This window comes from Protopterus annectens, chromosome 2.part0 (genome assembly GCF_019279795.1).
Source record: "Protopterus annectens isolate FY-2018-M chromosome 2.part0, PAN1.0, whole genome shotgun sequence".
NCBI classification, from domain to species: domain Eukaryota; kingdom Metazoa; phylum Chordata; order Ceratodontiformes; family Protopteridae; genus Protopterus; species Protopterus annectens.
Window position 1 is genome coordinate 810,955,740 of NC_056728.1, and position 17,838 is coordinate 810,973,577.

The window sequence follows — 17,838 nt, forward strand, 5'->3', positions numbered from 1 at the left end:
GCCTTATAAAGAAACAGGTTAATTTAGACAAAAACAATTCTGTGCAAAGACACAAAATCAAGACAAATCCAGTCCAAGCAACGTCTGACACACTGTCATAAAAGCTGTAAACTCAGGAAGTCAGTCCTCCCTCCAACACTCCTGTGATAGTACCTCCCCTGACACAGCAACTCAATTTAACTCTTACTGTCATTGATAGCATAGCTTCTATCAGTATCAAATGTCCTCCATCACCCTCCATCTTCTCTTAGCCTCCTATTACCTGTCACTCCACATTTTGCCTTCAGCCAGTTCCCACTTCCTTCATCAAATCCCTCATGTGTAAGCTCAAGCCATGTCCCTCTCCAAAAACAATCTCCTAATAAATTCCTAAAAATGGCTGCTGACTCAATTGCCTACCCAGTCTCTATAATCATTAATAGACCAATCAAGAAATCTTATGTCCCCTCCCTGTGGAAAAAATCCTTCATCCTTCCTCTCCACAAAAGTGGCATCTCCACAGAAATTTCTAACTATAGGCCAATTGCTGTTCTTTCACCGTTATCAAAACTTATAGAAAAATGTATCCATAAACAACTTCTTCAATACCTACTTGATAATAATCTCTCTCTTGCCCAACATGGACTCAGACCAGCACACAGCACTATCACTGTTCTATTATCATTTACTGACACTGTCAAGAAAGGTTGTTACTCAGGAAACTTAGTATTGTCTCTGTTCTTAGATCTATCCAAAGCCTCTGATACTGTCTCCCACCCCAAACTCTTATCCTGACTATCTCTTCTGGGCTTTACCAAAATATCCTTACAGTGTTTCACTATCTATCTCTCTAACAGATATCAATCTATCAAATGGAATTCCAACTTCTCTCCTTACTTACCTGTTAGCACTGGGCCACCCCCAAGCCTCAATATTAGGTCCACTTCTCTTCAACATTTTTATTAACCATCTTAGTACTGCTACCAAACAAGCCACCCAAATTCAGTATGCTAATGACTCTGCATTAATCTGCTCTGTCATTACTCGTTCTCTTCTACAGAGTTTAACTCAAGAAGCATTCAATTCCATTAAGTCTTCGCTCACAAACTATTTACTTCATAAACCCCAAAAAACTAAACTGCTACTATTTTTACCAAAACCATTTTCTCCTGATGCCTCTAACTATGCTATTACTTCTCTGAGCAATACTTCAATTGATGTGGTTTAACATGCAAAACAGTTAGGTGTAACTATCGACAATAGTCTTAAGTTTGACCTACATATCAGCAGCAATATAAAAAAAAAATAATCAAAAATTGGGCATGATGTATAGGGTAAGAAATTCATCTCTAACTCCACAAGAGTAACCCTTACTACTACCTATCTCTTACTCAAAGTAAAACTTCGTCAATGTTATAATAAAATAGCCAAATTTGCCACGGGACATGCCCACTACTCTCACCATTGCTCTGCTTTCAAGTCCCTAAACTGGCTCAAACTTCCGCCACCTTCACATCTTTAATCAACTAAGACTAACTCACAAAATACTGTACAACTCCTCGTTTTCACAACCTACATCATCACTGCTTCAGCACTTCCTTCTTGATACCTATGCTCTTCTCACAAGTATCTACTATCGATTTACAAACCTCAAAGATCTAACGTGGTTAGTCTGTACTCTCACTGTGTTGCCAAAATATGGAATAGCATTCCAGAAGCAATCAGACTTACACCCTACTTCCTTCAAGTCTAGGCTGAAAGAACATCTAACCAATAATTAGATCTCCCCATGCTCCAGGCCACCTTAGTACTATTTTCTATTCCCTTCTTCACCACTCTTAGTAGAATTTCTCTTGATACTTCCTACTTCCCTTCCTGCATTACCTACTTTCTAGTCTCACTTCTCTTTAATTCCTTTTCCTTCTAATGTATTTTATATTCTTACACTAACATGTATCTATCCCAGAATTTATGACTCAAATTTACTACCTAATTCTCCTGCCAAAAAGAGTATATAGCTTTTAAGACCTATTACTTATTCTGTTATATATTTTTCATGTATCACTATGTAACATGCATATTAGGAATGCTCTTCTATTGTGTATACAACGTATAATCAACTTTATTGCTAGCCTATATTTCCATATTTGTTTTTATTGTATGCACAAATTGTACTACGGCATTATTCTCTTAATATTTGTAACCATTGCTTGATTTTTAGTACTGATTAATGTATACTGTGGAGCACTTCTCCCCAGGCCTCCACTGAAAATGAGCTCATACCTAGTCTGACTTTCCCAGTAAATAAATGTTACATAAATAGATAAATAAATAAATAAATAATAAAGATTAATATATAGATGAATATATATAGAGAGATAGAGAGATAGAGATATATAGAATATAGGTAGATAAAAAGATGGGCGGCTGCGGTGGTGCAGCAGTTAGCATTGCCCCCTCACAGCAAAAGGTTCTCTGGTTTGATCCTTGGCTGGGGTGCCTTTTGTGCGGAGTCTGCATGCCCTGCCTGTGGTCATGTGGGTTTCCTCTGGGTGCTCCGGTTTCCTCCCACATCCCAAAGATATGCTGTAGGTGGATTGGACACTCTAAATTGGCCCTAGGCATGAGTGTTTGCATGTGTGTGCCTACTGTGGAAGGTTAGGCGCTGGGCTGGCAACTCAACACTATAAAACTCCACTGCTAATCATGAGGGAACAGGTGATCCGCTGTGTCGAACCCTAACCAGGAAAAGCCAAAAGAAGAAGGTAGGTATAGATATAAATATAAATATAAGTAATCCAAATAGTACATGGAGAAAAATTGATAATGGTATATGTTATGTCCAATATACTTTCACAGAATAAATAGCAACTTCGCAATAGGATAAATTATTCCCTGTGCTTTCTCCTATTAACCTGGTGAACTTGGGCATCCTAAGGCAATGTAGCAACTGCCTCATGTATACCGACAACCCTCTCCTCTTACCTCCCAACACTCAGACTTGTGAAAGATGCACTTATATACCCAAACTGGAAGCCACGCACTCTCCAGCCAAGACTGGAATAGCTGGTCAAGAGAAGAAGTTTAACACTTACACCACACCACATGGAACAAATAGCCATCCAGAACACATACCAACACTGCCTTCACATAAATACACAAACCACACACCCACCATCACGGAGGCTCTCAATAAAAATCTACCTAGCAGCAGAGACCTCCAAGGCAGAAATGCACTTGACCACCACAACACAACACTAATCACGAAGACACATAACTTTCCTAAACAGTGTGCCACTCAACAAAAGCCCCTAAGGAAAAACAACATGTCCAGCACACTAGTCATAGGTGACTCAATAGTGAGGCACACTGATTTCCCACTCACTTGGTTGAATTAGGAGAAAGTAACAGACAGCTGTCTGTCATATGCCAGGATCCACCACATAACGCATGCACTCAAGTCCCTCAACAACAGGTACAAATATGACTCTGTCATTGTACATGTGGGTGTGAATGACCTGAGACATACCTCCCTGGACTACATGAAAAGACACAGGAGGAGCTCTCAGATTATGTAGCCCAGGAGGGAATGACCCTAGCCCTGTGCAGCATCCTACCATCACCCAAAATGCTACCACAGTACAAGCAGAAAATGATTGATTTCAACAACTGGCTACATTTCTGGTGTCATTCTAAGGGGATCCAGTATCTTTCTGCCTGGGATGACATGATTGACAGACCTCAATGCTTTGCCAGAGATGGCCTGCATCTGTCACCCCTGGGCTTCCGGATACTGACCAAGGTTCTTGACACACCTATAGTGCCTTTTTAGGCATGGTTCCAAAGACCAAATTACCACCGTAACAGCTACAAATAAACGCAATCTGAGGGTCTTGCTGCTCAATGCTAGAAGTCTAAATTTCAAAATGCACATGCTTGAAGCACTCCTTAAACTGGAGAAGATCGATATTTGTGCTGCAACAGAGACCTGGTTTCAGGCAGCAGAAAGCACCCCTGCACTACTAGGCTATAACTCACGCCACACCTTTTGGCCCCACAGTTTGGATCAAAGCTCCAAAGGCAGTGGTGTTTCCATATTCATAAAGGATGTGCACACCTCCAGACTGGTAGCCCAACATAACTCATCAGAGATACTTTAGGTGCAGCTAACATTGGGTAAGACAGCAATTCAGGTCGTAGCCTGTTATAGGTCCCCAACCATGTCCCAAGACCCACACTCCATCTTCTTAAGCACCCTGGAGAATTTTAGGGTCCAGCCTAACACTCTCATACTGGGCGAATTCAACTACCCCTCCATTAACTGGGAAAACTACTCATGTACCAATACACTTGCCCAACGTTTTCTGGAATTCATTAATTCCAATGCCCTGAATCAGCTCGTTCTTACCCCCACTAGAGGTAGCAACATTCTTGACCTGGTCATCACTAACATGAGCGACAGCTGCTCTACACCAATATTCGACTCATCCCTGGTTAGAGTCGACAACAAACTAATCACCTTGGAAATCCCCCCCCACCACCACCACCACAAAGTTAACCACCATGAAAAACTTATCAAAAGCTAACTTTGGGCTATTAAAAACAAAGGTGACTAATTTCATGGCACCCATGCAAATGGAGAATAGTTGCATGACCGCCGAATTATACACCAATGCACTGCATGAACACGTGCACAAATGCATGGATCTCACCATAACCAATAGAACCAAGATGCTCTCCTCCCAAAAAAAAGAAGCCAATCTGGCAGTCCCCCTGCTATAAACAAACTCTACAACAGAAGGAGGAAATTGATGCCAAGACTGCAAAAACTCCCTTATCAGCCTCAACAAAAAGTTGAGATCTTCATCAAAACTTCTAAAGCTAGCTATGAAAACAGAATTGCAACAGATAGTAAAGACAATGACAAGACCTTCTATAGTTATGTAAAGAATCTCCATGCCAATACCTAGATTTGCTCTGAACTACTGCACAATGGTACCTCCTATACTGAGCCAACAGATATTGCCAATATACTGGCCAACAGATTCAGTGCCAACTTCACCCACCCTCCCCCCCCAAATGACCAATCATAATACCAGTAGATTGCCAGGCACCCAGTATTACTGCTGCACAGGTTAAAACAGCACTGTTCAAGGCAAATAATACAGCTTCTATGAGACCTGACAATATCCCTGGCTGTGTTCTACATGAACTACAGAGTGAACTGGCACCTCACCTGTGTGCCCTGTTCAATCACACCCTCACCTCAGGCTTTGTCCCTACCGAATGACACACTGCTACAGTCATCCCTCTCCACAAAGGAGGCGTGACTACAGACCCTGGGAACTACCACCCCTTTAGCCTGACAAGTCTGATATGCAAAGCTATGGAACGCAACATCACTGACCTAATAAACAAGGATATAGGGAATCTTCAAACTCTGGATCCCACACAGTTTGGCTTTGTGAAAGGAAGATCATGCCTGGTTAACTTGGTTGATGTCATTGAGTCAGTCACCAGAGCTGTGGATGAAGGCAAGGTGGTTCATACAGCCTACCTTGATCTGCCCAAGGCCTTTGATATCATTCCACACTCAGGAATCATAGAACAACTCACTAAAATAGTCATCAACCCCTATATCACTAGGTTGATTGCGAACTGGCTCAGAGATAGAAGCCACAGTGTGAAAGTAGCTGACTCCAAGTCAGACTGCCAACCAGTCACTAGTGGAGTCCCACAGGGATCTCTCCTGTTTGGTATCTACTTCTCAGAAGTCCAGGCCAACATGAAGGGTCTCTGGCTGACAAAGTTCACAGATGATTGCAAGTTGGGAGCCATTATTCACTCCCCAAGTGTTGTTGACATCCTACAGAATGGCCTTAGTGAGACCAACGACTGGTGTCTCAACCATGGCATTAAGCTCAATGCCAAAAAATAAGTCATTATCCCCTTTGGAAAAATCCCAGTTCCCATGAATTACCACATTGATGGTAGTCCACTGAACACAGAAGGCATTATAAGAGATCTAGGAACACAGATTGACAGCAACCTCTCTTTTGACCACCACATTGCCACTGTGGTCAGAAAGTCCTTCTATGTGACACCTCTCATTACTAAAGGTTTTGCATCCAGGAAGAAAGAGGTCATTGTCTCCCTCTACTCTTCCCTCATTAAACCAACCATCGAGTACAATGCCCCATTTAGCATGTACCTCACCAGACACCTGCAACAACTGGAAAGGGCACAAAGGTACCTCACAAAGAGGATCCTAGGCCTTAAAACATTTGTCCTATATGGACAGACTCAAAAAACTCCAACTATTTTCTGTCTCATATTGCCTACTTAGAAGCAACCTCAGCTTACCTTACAAAGCCATGTCTGACCCAGCTCTGTTAGAAATGCTACATCTAAAGAAATCCCTCCACACACCATGCTCCAGAGACCTCAACCTCATTACCACAATCAGCAGAAACTGCTGGAGGGACAAGTTCATAACCCAGAGACTGCCAATGTTATGGAATAGACTTTCCATACATGTCAAACAGACCACCTCACTGGCCCTCTTCAAGAGAAATCTTGATGAGTGGATGGGAAATAGAAAATTCACCCTGGGGATCACTGTAGTGTCTCTGCTTGACAGAGGCAGTCGTAACTTAGGTCAGGTGACATGATACCAGGATAATCCTATGGGCTAGGTTTGTAAAGGCTCCAGGGCCATTAGCCTAGTACACACCTATGAACCTATGAACCTATGAATTAAAAGGCAAGTCATCACTCAGGAAACAGTCGCAAACCAGGTTTTGCCCACAAAGGAGCCTCTTCAGTACTAACTAACCTTGTAGAAAATATTACATTGCATACTTTATATATGAAAGGATCAAAACCATATGACACAAAGTTGATGAAATAAAAAAGTGTACAAAAACACCAAATAAAACAGATCAAAAATACACATAAATCCATATATTCTACACATCTCTGTGAAAATATTTAATTAAGACTAACCCCCAGATTTCATAAACTCTGTGTAGGATCAGTGTAAGTCCTACATGGAGGGTAACATGTTCATATCTGTGGATCACCCACAGCAGCACGCCTTGCATATTAATGAAGGAGTGCTACTGAAAGAGAGCCATGTAACATGGTTACAGACTCGGTATAAAGGGTGTGTTACTCATCTGTGGACACTGTAACACACCCCCTGCACTGTTAAAGTGCAAGATGGCACTGAAATATTAAATTACATTTTTTTTGTGCGTTTGCATGGCGCGACATGGCATTTAGCAATGGACATGTGCCGGACATCTAGAAATAGAAACCTGATACTTTCAATTTTAATATTAAAGGTCACATTTAAGTATAGCTAAGTGGGTTTGCATGGCATGGCATGGTGCTCAGCAGTACTTAAACATAACTGAGAGCTATATAGAAATGAATAGCTGTATTTACCATATCTCCGGTAGCTGAGTGGTTAGAGTCATGGCCTGGTGTGCAGTAAATGCACAGTTGAAATACTCAGACAGACCATTCCGCTTTTACATGTGTGATGCCCCTGCACTGGCCCAGTAATCAAGGAGCCTCAATCTTCACCACTAGCACCAGTGAGGTATGTACACATTGGGAGAATGAGAAGTACACACACAGTAAAGTACAATTTCCCTTAAGAGCACACAGAGATTACAGTCAGTATGGGGCTGGTTTCTCCCTCTCTCCAGATCTCCAATAAGACTCCCCACTGGCACAGCTATAGGGATAAGATCTCAGCTGAATGGCCAAGCTAAGACCTCCAGCACCCTCTCTGTCTAACCAGTGCTTTATGTCCCTGTCCAAGTAGCTGACACACACACACACACACACACACACACACACACACACACACACACACACACACACACACACACACACACACACCTGGGAAAGGCTGGCACAGGTTTACTAACTATGTCCCCTTCTGCCCAGACCATAAGGTAGTTAGCATTGCCAGCAGAACCCCTTATTAGCTACTTTAGGGCACTTCCCAAAGGTTGACTAATCTTACTTTGTAATGTTACTATTATCCAAATGGTAAGTGTGATCAAGACGTTCAAGGCTATTTAGAAGTAGTCTATACAGTGTCACCAAATACATATACAAGTAGTCTAAGAGATTAAATATCTCTAAACAAACCAGCCACAATTAAAAGGTTTAAATATATTTAATAGTAAATAATAAAATAACAAGACAATATTCAATAACTCAGCACAGTGACTACAAAGTTCAGAAACACAGGAAATATTTTAAAACATTGCAGGACAGTCTCAAATAAATACAGAAAACATCTAAACTAATCTTTACTATATTCCTATCTATATCTAAAAAAATCCCTTTTCCTTAGTTACTTACTATTAGCAAGACAAGTGCTGATGAAAGGATCTTTCCAGGTCAAAAGACAAATGCAAAATGCACAGTCTCTGAGAGAGTTCCCTTATTAATATCAAAACATTACTGCTTGGTCAGCTGGATGACAGCAATATTTGTCACCTGCCTTCAGTTCCCAGGCTAACAAATACCAACAGAATTTAACATTTCTCTGTGAAAAATACCTATGTCTCAGAAGTTTGCCTAGAACTGGAAGTCATAAAACAATTAACACTTTTACATTTGAAACCAAGTAATTTTTTCTGTTTAAGACAATAGAAAGAAACGTTTAGCTCTAGACATCTTGTCTCCTTGCTGCACTGAAACACAATTGTAAAGCAATTCACTTATTTGCTTAGAGTTTTGCAAGTTAACTCTGCATGTTCCAACTTCTACCATCAATATAGTTTAAATACATTTCTGTTCTTTTCCAGTAGGGTACACTGTGGTTACATTCTTGAAGCTCAGTACATAAGATACAGTTCAACATGTACTTCTGCACCAGTCGTTTAATATACACATGACACATAGTTCTCTTACATTTGTAAGACAAACCTATGGATCATATTAAAAACCACAAATGACATGATTATTTACAAAATTCCAGATAGTTGTGCTGGCAGTGCCACATTTTTATATGAATCATATTAATATTTTCAAGTGACATATAATTATTAACAAAATTCCAGATAGCTGGGCTGGCAGAATTTCGTTTTGTCACGACATGTGATAGCAAAAGGTTATAAAAATATATGTTTTTAATTATGCATACATTTACATTGTTACCCAGGTTAGTCCAGCTGGGCCAGAAGTCCATTTTCAGTGGAAACAGAGGAGAAAAGCCCCAGTTACACAAGTGTCCAATACATTAAAGTCACACTCCAAGATAACCGTAATTAGAGTGCATAAGGTTAGGAAATATAAGTAAAATACATATACATAATCATAAAATATCTTAATGAATAATTAATATCAATATTTTTTTATTATTTTTAATGAAGTCTGGTTTACCCTTAGCTAAGCACTGCTAAGCCAAGCCAAGCAATGCTTAAACAGGACCTGTTTTACCAGTACTTAGCAACGCACAGCTCTGCTTAGCTGGTTTGGCCATTGCTAAGCATTGCCAGTTTAAGAACTGCTTGGCTGAGCTTAGTGTGTTTGCATGGTGCTAAGCTGCACTTAGCATTTTTAAAAATGGCCCAATGGCAGCAAAGGCCAGGAAAATAGCCTTATTTAAGCTGAACAGGTGGGATTCCAGCCAGAACCTGTTGGAATATGACCAATGCAGGAACTATGGCAGGAGATAGAGAGGGTGCGCACTTCCGGGTGCAGAGGTGGGGCATGTTGGGTCCAGGGTCATGGTTGGGCTCCTCTTGAAAGACCATGACATCCGGCTGCTGCAGGGTCAGTAGCAGGGTCTAAATACAAATCAGAGGCCTGGGACCAGCAGACATGTGACCTCACCAGTGTAACTTGTATCCCTAGCACTGGTGAGCAGGTGTGTCACCACTACGACAACCTGAAGCTTAGGAAGGGGGATCTCTTGGCCCAGTGGATCCAAGATGCTCGGGATGACAATGCCCCACAAGTTTGTAAGTATAGGAAGCATTAATTTACCAAAGTGTAGTATGAATATTTGATAGACAGGTGCACATATTGGCGTGTTTCTCTCCCCACAGCTGAGAGGAGACAGCTCACAATTTGGAGGCCTATGCAGGGCACCTGGCCAGGTTGCACTAAGAGTGTGTCGAGTACAGATATATCTTGCAATATATACTAATATAATTAATAAAAGTACAGTAGTAACTGCCAGTAGGTATACTGTTTTGAGTGTACTGCAATGAATGTGTTCATAGACCTGCACTGATATAAGTGAGTAATGCCAGGTACAGTTTAATATAGATGAAAGCATGAAACCTACTAATGTGAAGGAAAGACAGTTACTACTGGATTAATAATGGTAAGGAATAAGAAATGTATACTGTATTACTAATAATGTTCTGGTAATAAAGTACGACTGCATTCATAACGTGAAGAAAATAAATCAACTGCATTCATAATTTTCAGGAAATAAAGTACAACTGCAGTTGGATTTGTTAAGGAAATAAAGTTAGTACTGCATACATTGTAAAACAATAGTTGTCTTTCAATGCCTACCTTATTTAAAGTGTTCAACAATAAAGACTGTTAGATGTATACATATCACTGTTTTGTGTCACCCCTAATAAAGCTTTTTTGTGCCAGGTGTTGTGTGTATCTTGGTCTGCTGGTCTAGAAATTGATCATTACAACTGCTGTGAAGTAAACACGGGTATAATACCATGAAGTGACTGAAGTTTGGTCGATAAAGAACTGTTTTGCTGAAGTGTAGATGTGGAGCTGTACTACAAGATATAATGCATTATGATATTTGTTCTGCACTAAGATCTGAACATAGAATAGTGACGTCTAAGGTGTTATAGTGTGTTTCTCTCTGGATTGTCTTGTGTTAACCTTTCCATTTCAGCTATATGCATTCCTGAATGTAGTTATGCTGCTGCAGGCAAGTATGAAACTGTAACAGCTGTAGACTGCAAATATACCATCTGCAGCTGTATATGGGTCAGGTAGGCAACCCAGCACCCCGATATGGTCTATAAACATCACACATATTCCCATCCACTAGGGGTTAAATGTGTACACCTGCATTCCAAGTATTAATACACAGAACTATCTCTGTCATGCATGAAACTCATGCATATGTGTTTAACTGTCACCGCAGTCTTTTGTGACACTCTACCTATATTATCAGGTCAGACTTTGTTACCAGGTGAGATCTAGGCAGATATCAGTCAATCAACATGTAGCAGTGGATCAGTAGCTTAATTTGATAAATGATATATATGTTGTTCATTTTGCCACACACAGACTGGGGTTCGAAATCAGGGACAAGTACTACTATATACTGATAGAAACAGACAAGTACTACTGAATATGCATAGAAACAGTTATGGATTGCTAACAGATTTTCTCCCCACAGAAATTGCAGGTAAATAAATGTTTGTAGTAGCTCTATGAATGGTATAGTAATTTCTGTGTCCAGATATGTTATGTTGTTGTGTAAACAGCATTCCCAGCATGGTGATGAGTTCATTAAATAAACCGTCAACAAGTACACTACTATTCCTAGTTAATAAGACAAAATTGTTATTGCTGGTATGGCTGTATGCCTGGTGCATCTTTGAATGTCTGCTGATAGTCTAACCTCATGCCTGCCAAGGATGGCAGGATAAGTCAAAACTGTACTGTGCATACATATCTCTCAAGTGTCACACTGTCATGGATAGTGATCCCTGTTGTGAAAACCCTGGCACACAGATATAACATCCAGTGGAGGTATGTCAGTAGCACACTCACACAACAACAGTGCACAGTACACCTTGGTAGTCATATATGTTCACCTAATCCCCTGTAGTTTTGTACTTGTAGGTGTTACAGCTTGGCCCATACTGTCCCATGTGGATAGCTTGAGAGGGATATACATGCTACAGAAGCTATAGGGCACTTGCATACATAAAGCAATGGCAGACCTGTATAGCGTAGAACAGTACTGTTGCAAACAATGTAGCCTATACTGTTGATAATAGAATGTCTCTCCCCCCCCCACCCCTTATGTTATTGTGTCTTTCGGCTTTTCCCGGTTAGGGGTCACCACAGCAGAACTCCGATCTGCTAATAATTGGCAGTAGATTTTTCCGTACTGGCTTGCCGGGCCTAATGCACAAACTTCAACGAAGGAAGGCCTATTCACGCATGTCGCCACACAGAAGATGCTCTAACTGAGAATCGAATGGGCAATGTCTAACTGTGAGGTGACAACGCTACCACAGCACCACCACCGCAGTACTTCCCCCTCACCCTTTATCTGCATCACAAATAATTATTGTTATACTACGAGTATGGTTTCCTTTTCACATATGTTGTTCTCATAACCTAATTTTGGGCCTTGTGTTTTACTATTGTTATATATTACAATGGTTGCATATTACCATACCTTGTTGAAATACCAATGTTGTTGGCCTTATGCCATAACTGTTATTCAGTTTATTCTTGTGTTCTGTATGCTATGCAATATTATCATTCCGGGTAATTTGGAACACCTTTGAATGCTGTTATAACTAACGGTTAAATGTGCTGCACATGGCTAACCTATACATTTTGAAAAAAACTCATCACCGTAGCAGGAGATGGTAGGCCAGTTCCTGTGGATCCACCTTCCCCACCTCAAATTGCCATGGCACCGGGTCCCAGCATGTCTGGGACCCAACCTGGAGATGCACCTTCCACTGGTCCTGCACCACCCACAGGTGGAACCGCCGTATTCGGTTCTCATTCAGGGATGGTGCACAGGATTGTCCAGCATGATATGGACAATCGACTGTGCCAGACTGAGGGCAGACTAGTGCACCTGGAGAGGCAGCCTGGCCCTGGCACCCAGCCCCCAGCACAGCCACCTTTGGGGCCATAAAGGAGCAGTGGTGACTGCCCATGGGTGGGGAGCTCAGTCCCACTGCTGCCATCTCGGGGCAATTGGTTCTCTGATTCCACAACACCCTCCCCATCCAAGGTGTTTACCCCCCCTCATGGGTCATACACCACCCCTGTCTGCTGTCTATTCTGTTTGCAAATGCTAATTCTTCTACCCAACTTACCTCCCCACATGTACCAATACCTCTTCCCCAACATTCCACTCTTTCCTTAAAAAAATGGGCATCTGCCCAGCAAAAAAAATCGCCCCATATATAGCTCTCCATTTCACCCACACCTGTAGTGCCATCAGTAAATCATTGCAGAATTTAATCAACAAAGTTATGTCACCCACTTCCCTCCCTCTGGGATGTGAGGCTTCAAATTCCAAATTGTCCACAATCTACCCAACTGTTACTGTAGAAGAAATGGGGAGATATGGTCCTTTCCTACATGTGTCTTGCACATCCCTACCTGCCTTTCACATTGTTGTTCCGCCTACCTGCCCCCATTTCACCACTTTCCTATCACCCCTTTTTTCTTTTCCTTTTTTAAAATTAGCATGGGTTTAAGTGGAGCCAAGTGGTGTCTCACATCATGCAGCATCTCACAAACCCACTTAAACCCGCTTAAAGCTGCTTAAAACTGCTTTAATCACCTTCTGTCTTTCAGACACTCTTCTGCATATCAGCAAAATGATCATGCTGGCAAGTCTTAAACACAGAATCCTGCGAACTATGTCATAGAGCATTAGCCACCTAGCCCACTCAGCTTTGAAGACTAGCATGTGTTTCCTAAAACTTATCCTGTTTATTAGTGATGCACACCATAAAAAAATACAGCGCTGCCAGGTTTCAAACCAAGACACTATCAAGTGCACCACAGTGCATTAGCCCACTAGGCCACTCAGCTTTGAAAAGTAGCAGGTGTTCCCATAAACTTATCCTGTTTATCAGTGATGCACATCACAAAAGCATTCAGCCCTGCCAGATTTCAGTTCCAGGATCCTGTCAACTACAGCACAGTGCATTAGCTTACTAGGCCACTCAGCTCAAAGGAATGACAGGTGTTTCCAGAAACAAATCCTTATTGCCAGTGACTCAATGCTTGTATAGATAATGAAAATTACAACATACTTGGGACTGTGATACAAACAGAAAACTAGTACACAAATAAATGCTGATGAATGTACATAAGGCCTAGGATATCAGGTAGAGCTGACAACTACACAGACTGTTGTGGAATGTCCACAGTTGTGGCAACTACATTTGGCACAGTTCTCATGCAACCTATGCTGTGTGGTGATGTACTGGCACGTCAGTACACATTCAGATTATGAAATCATGACAGACAGTTCAATGTCACATGCCATACCCATCCAATCACACATCTTCATGCCAGTCCTGTGTAACAGACTGTATGCATGCACATATGTCTTGCAAATGCAGCTGCTAGAGTATTGACTCCATAGCTCAATCTGTTACATTCCTGGCATGTGTAAAATTTTTCCACTCACATTCCAGTGTGTTGCATGTCAAGTACATGACGGTCAAAACAATTAAATGACTGAGCCATGCAATCTAAAGCACAACTTTTTCCTGCTTCCACAGTCACTGCCACTCATATTAACACCTCAAAGGCCAGTAGGTCGGGACATACTTCACATATATGTATAGGTGTCCTAAATGTTGCCTACCACTCTATAGATGGCATTATTACATAACATATGTATAAAAGGCACATGCCTCACCTGGACTGCATTGAGTACCCTCACCCTGGCTATGTTGAGACAACAGACCTGACACAGCTCCCTCAATCACATATACAGCACATTGTCCCACAATGTGTATGCAATCCCCAGTATGACTCCTGGGCAGAATTCAGCAGCTGCAGCCAGCAACATATGCATAAGTATGTTCAGCTACCCACTACAGACCTATCATACCTCCCAAACTCCTAGAACAGGGAATCCACACAACACCCATATATAAAGGGGTGGGGGTGGTCAAGTGACAGGAACATGTGTCAAAGTCTCCCTCTACTAACATACACAGATGATAGACTAGCTGCTACTGCAGCAGCATGCATATTCTGACGCAAATAATGTATGACGCTCACATCTGTCAGTCTCCATATTGACCTATACCCCATAGTTAAACAGTAAACTGTCACATAATCAGCAAGTCTGATCACAATGGCCAAACATAACATGCAAAACTCTGGATATACCACATAAATCCAAACAGTGGATAGTATTTCATCCTCCCCTCTGTGATGCTGTAGTCTCTACACCTCGATAATGTCCTTCTCACAGGCCAGGAAAAGGGTAAAGGCCCATGAAGGCCTCAAATACAGCACAGTGTTGCCATGACTTTGGCTAATGAAAATGCAACCCAGCTGTTCTGAATGCAATTAGCAAGTCTGAGCCACATATTGGTGCACAGGCAATCAGCTGTTCATGAGCATTACCTACAAAAGGCAAGCTGCTGCCTACAGTACACAGTTCTCTGACTTTCTCTATGATGACAGACTGCACTATCCCAGCATTCTACCACAGGATTTCTGCACATAAAGGAGTACAGCAGTATACCAGGTATGTAATAGTGTTCACCATTTTATGGGACACAGTTAAGGTATACAGGCATGGGAAATAGGGATTAAAACAATAGAGGTCCGTGGTAAATATCTTGGAATTACATGTCACTGTTAGTCAGCTCTCCAGAAGCTACAGGCTTCCCTTTTGGCTCTGTCTGCTTTAACACAGATCACACCACTGGCCCCTGAGTCCCCCCAAGCAATGGTCAGCCCATGTACAAATGCAACTGGATTGTGTATTAAAAAATAGTGATGGATACAGCTGCCATATCACATGATGTACTGTCAGTCTGCTCCTCTCACTCTGTGAATGTCACACAGGCATATTCAAACATTGTCCAAGTGTCTCTGACTGTTCCTGACATACTCTGGCTGGGTCACTGTGTACTCAAAACCTGTATATCATCACCTGAGAGCTATGGCTAGCATACATGTTGACTCCCTACAGGAGGACAGCAGGTTATAGCGAGTAGTAGTGAGGGGACACAGGCTCCACCTCAGCAACTGAGTGTACATATTGAGCATGCAACATGAGGGGATGAATACAGTGCCAGATATTAATGTACCATATCTGTTTTCTGAAATCTGGCATGTAACAGGCAGATTCCCCACAGTCTAGTATCAACCATTACATATTTCCCAACTATTTTCCAGACATCCACATTTGTCTGGCAGAGGGTCCACATATATCAGGCGCATGTACACATTCTACAAACATCTGTGTACTGTGGATGTTGGGCACCCACAAGGAGGATACCATACAACACATTTGCAGTGCTTTCCGTAATTGTGTGGCACAGATGTTGCTGGACTGTCCCCATACACCTGTGGTACCACTCACCTATGTGTCAGATGGTGGATGTCTGACATGGTACTGGTATGTTTCCAATAGGTGATGCACCACAGTAGATGGCAGTGGTGGGAGTGGAAATATAACAACAGAGTCCGTCACAGCACACAGGGCCATAACTGGTATACCCAGGATCATGCAAGGTTACTAGGCTATTGGCCTTGAGCCTCTCACAAGCCTACCCCAGAGTTTAGCCCATGTGATGCAAGTCAGCACCTCATGCCCCAGTCCAACAGGGACACAGGTGGTATCCCAAGTGTGTATATCCTGCTAACCATTCAGTTATCCAGGGCTTACTTCTAAAGGTGTAAATAGCTACCCTGGCTGATGTAGACAGGGTATCAATTCCACAGCTGGGTGAGTGTGTGGTACACACATCTTACCCACCAACAAGTCCTGCTGATGTGACAACAGGCTGAGGGTGTGTGTGCAGGTTAATAGAGTGGAGCCTGACTTGCAGTTGTGCAGTAGTCCTATCAAGGTGGAGTCCACAATCACCTTGTATGCCAGACAGAGATCACCTCTGAGGTGTCTGTCTGAAACTGGGTAGAGGGATAGGCTAACCTTGTAATAGTAGATGTGTGAGGCCATGGTATTCCCTGCTGGGGAACCTCTGTGATCTCCACAGCTGCTGCATGTGCTTTGCCAAGTAAATGACCACAAGGGCATTATACTCAATAATGGCCCTTATTAGAGGGAATACAGGGATGTTGTGACCCCCCATGCCCCTGGATGACATACCATTATGTAAGAATTGGGTCATGTAGAAGGTTCTCCTTACAATGGAAGCAACATGGTGGGTGAATGTCATGTTGCCATCAACCTGTGTGCACATAAACCTCTTGACTGGTTGCATGCTTAGGATGTTGTTAATACTGTGATAATATGTGGGCACATCACTCTCCCCAAAGGGGATGATGTTGCATGTTGTGGTATGCAGCCTGTGGCCATGTTTCTGGCACCAGTGATGTGTCTGCATGAGACCCTCTTGGCAGATGTCCACATCACTAGGGAATCTGGTGACAGCACTCAGCATGCAGTTATCTGCTAACATGGTCAGCCATAGCCCAATTGTTGTGCCTTGAACCTCAGATGAGTACACTGCACATAACAGAGGCCCAAACACAGAATACCGGTTTACGCCAGCAGTTTTGGGTTTACTGCTTGGGGGTATTCCCCTGTGTGGACTAGGTGGGTCCTGTCAGTGTGCCAGTGTGCTACCCATCTGCTGACATACAGACTGATGGCTAAGTGGGCGTGTATATCTATTATGGCTAACTGAGGAATACTGTCAAAGTCTTAGGCCAGTCTAGGTAGGCAGGGTGCACTGTCATCCACCATCCATGGTTTTGGTGACTGTGTCAAAGAGGTCAACCAATTGTAACAGACATGATCTCTGCCTTAACAAAGCCTAACTGTGCATGATGGAGTGTGTGGAGGTTGCCAATGTCCTTGTTAGTGAGGTGTACTATAAACTGTCAAAAACACAAGAGAACTGGAAGATAAACACA